Source organism: Alligator mississippiensis, chromosome 7, assembly GCF_030867095.1.
Source record: "Alligator mississippiensis isolate rAllMis1 chromosome 7, rAllMis1, whole genome shotgun sequence".
Classification (NCBI taxonomy): Eukaryota; Metazoa; Chordata; order Crocodylia; family Alligatoridae; genus Alligator; species Alligator mississippiensis.
In genome coordinates, this window is record NC_081830.1 from 69,055,637 (window position 1) to 69,059,374 (window position 3,738).

The window sequence follows — 3,738 nt, forward strand, 5'->3', positions numbered from 1 at the left end:
CCTTTGGGCATAAGTTGGGGTAAATGGTTATTAGTTGTGAGTAATGAATTAGGTGATTAATATAACTAGTATTTAGCATAATGTATATGTTTTATTAGCTTTGTATCTGTCAACTTGATCATCTCTTCAGTGTAAATAGTTATTAACTGCTATTTTTGTATAAACTCACCTTTGTATTGAAAATAGAGTATTTCAAACTTTTGATGTCATTTAATATTTGTTTGCATATTATAATTCCTTGTATATAATTAAATTTTGTAAATAGCTACTCCTGAGTCTGCAAGGTCTCTCCATTGTAAAAGGGAGCCCCTCCTTTCAGGGAGCCTCTGGCTACTTCCTAAGCGAGCTGCGCAAGGTAAAGCTACCTGGCACTGCAGGTTCTGAACATCTGGACACAGCTGTGGGTAGCACGGTGCACCAAGGATTACATTAAAATAATAAAATTATATTGAATCTTTCTCTATTTCCCTTTCACTTTTCAACATTTAATAAGATTTACAATGGCTGTCAGACATATTTGACGTCAAATCTGTGTGCACATATTATGAGAAATGCAATATATTGTGTGATACACACCAGGAAAAACTTTTTTAGTAGGTGATACAGCAGGATGATAAAACAAATTATTTGGAATACCATACATACAATATCATTTACTCAGATCTAAGGTAAGTCTTTTTCCCCCTCAGTTGTAATCAGGAAGCAGTGGGGAAGGGTAGCACCAGCCTGCCCTGGGCCCATGTGACTTGTGTGGTGGGAAGGCAGGCTTGCAGTTGTCTGTGTGCGGAACAGAGGGCAGACCTGCAGTGTGTATCTTGGAGGGAGCACTGTGGAGATCATACAGCCTTCCCTTCCCTGCTGCCTTCCCTTCACTCTGTCACTTGCCTTCAGTTCCAGCTCTGGCCCTGACAGCATCAGGCCCAGAGCTGCTACTGCTGCTTCTGCCAGACCGACCAGGGCTGCCACCACTGAAAGCCTGGAGCCGAGTTAAAACCACTGCAAATGGACAAGCTGGAGGGCACTGCAGGTGCAAGGGGAAGCAGGGAGTAGCAGGGACATGTAGCAGGGGTAGCCGCTGGTGGGGAAGGGGAACATTAACCTCCCCTCTCCCCCAACTTGTTTCTAGCCACAGAATCTCCCTCTGTCTACATCTTCTGAGGCCTTCTGCAGCAGTGATTGTCCACCAAAGTGTGGTGGCACCCTGGGGTGCTCTGGGATCCTATCAGGGTTTACGTAGTGTTAGCACCCTTAGGTGGACACACATGATTCACAAGATAAACCCTAGGAATCCAGAATGTCAAACCTGTTTTGAGCTGCTGTGGTCTTCCTGCCTTGTTTGTAATGGAAAAAAATAGCTCTATTTATTTTTCCATTCTCAAAAAATGAGGAAAAGCTAAGAGCTGGCATTATCCAAGCTGCTTGGAGTATAATGAAGGGTGCCCTGGGTCCATGGGTGGATCTAGAATTCTGAAAAGGGGTCCGGGGTGCAATGGTGGGGGGCATCACCACATAGGAAACCACATATCTCCAGTTAAATAAATTAGAAGCTGTACTAATAAACTAACTAGACACCCCCCCGCAAAAAGCAACCTAGAAAAAATAAACTAGAAGCTGTACTAATATGCTTGAAACCTGGGGCTGTATTGTTTGGGTTAAGGTTGAAGCAAATATAAATATAACTTCACTGGACTGAGTTAAAAACAATCTGCAGGGCTGTGAAATAGGAGCTTAATTACCAGGAGCAAGTAACTGCAGAGTGAAGGATACCTCGAAAGGTGGAGACCACTAAAAAGAAGAGAGCGTTGTTAACACCTATGGAATAAAGAGCTTAGAAAGGATCAGGTAGATTATAATGATCCATAAAGCTAATTGACTCCCTCAGCACTGCCTAACTAAACATGCTGCTATCACCACCAGGCAGTTGGTTTTAAACTTTGAGAAGAATCAAAGCGGGATCCAAGTGCACCTGGATCCACCCCTGCTCGAGTCTAAAGGTTGAGAACAACTGTCAGAGTGTATGTTCTGACTCACTTTGGAGAATAAGTCAAACCATTAGCTGCCTGTTACAGACCAAGAGACAAAGGAAACAAAAGGTACTCACCTGAGTTGTGAGTTTCTAGTTTGAAGTTTCATTTGCTCACTATTTTTTAAATCGGGTTTAATGCTAAAAAAATCATTTAAAGATATTTTAAGAAACTCCATTTGCGATTTGCTAATAAGCCAAGGCATAAAGGCTTTGGATTTCTTTCAGCTGCTCTTCCTGGAAAAGCTAATAGTGATCAGGCATTAATAGAACAGAAAATTCTGAGCCTATATTTAGAGAAGGATCTCCACCATACATATAGGAGAAAATTGCTTTTCCTTCCCTGCACACAAGATATCTGTTGGCTTGTTCTGTGTCTTGATTTTATTTCTGCAGTAATAATGTACTATGCCAGGAAAATTTAAACATTCTTAAAGACTTTTTCTATTTTATAGCTTTTGGTAGGTCCAGGTCAGTGTTTTGATTACTGACAGGTTTTTTTCAGTGTTTGATTTCTTTGTAGATTTAGCGGAGTTTCATAGGAATCTGTTTAGCAAGAGTCACTTAAATGATCTCCCATCATATGGGGCTTTTTTTTTTTTGTGGTGGATTATTCCACTTACATTCCTGCCTATGTTGCTAATAAAAATAAACTGACAATGCATGTGAATGACTGTACCTGCAATTTAAGCATGATTGTCCACTTTAAGTAACTGTATATATTTACAGTTATAAAAGAGAATGGTGACAATAAAACAACACTTTGAGCAAAATTTTAGAGAAGATCACATGCTAATTTGGAAAATTTGAAAACACAGCAAGTCTGTATTGAACTATATGCAGGGATTCATGATATGACACAATAATGTCCATCTTGGCAGGCAGGCAAGGTTCTTTGGGTAGATGTGATATCTTTTATTAGACCAACTAAATAGTTAGAAAAAATGTTCTGATCAAGTTCTGAATCTTGGAGAACATATAACACCAGCAGAGTCTTCCTAAGCCTGAAGAAGGGTGTTTGTGCCCAAAAGCTTGCAAAGAAGAAGCAATCAACCCCATCCTGGTAAGCCAAATAGAGCATAGAACCCTTCTGAGAACCCTCCCAAAAAAACCCCAACAACAAAACAACTAATAAAACTAGAAAACAAATCTGTTTTTTTAAAAGACAAAGCAATGAACATATTAGTACTCCTGTGTTTGTATATTCATATTTACCTAATACATATTTCTGTTTCACATAGATCAAATAGATTTTGGGAAGACCCAAATGGTAAGCATCAGCACTTATTTGTGTAATCATTTGTGAGTCTTACGAGGCATTTCTGCTGTAAGGTTCAAGTGCCCTCTAACTCAGCCATGAGAATGAAACCTGACACTGTCAGGATGAAGGAAGGGAGCCGGGTCTTATCAGCTGAGGGATAAGCAGGTGTTCCTGGCTTTGGCCAATGTCTTAACCTGGTTTGTTTCTCTCCAGCAATGATTTCCTAATAATCAGAACATATCCTGCAGGATCACACACGCTCCAGAGAACTGGGTGGCTGTTAAAAGCACTTGGAGATTTTCCTATGGGTGAACTCAACCTGAAACAAATAGTTGGGAGGGAAAGACACCTAAATGCCTGCCTGCACTGCACAGGTGCCTCTTATCATGTACCATACTCTTTTGATGACATTTTAATAAATAGGTGTCAGTGCCCTACTTGTGATCTTGGAAGA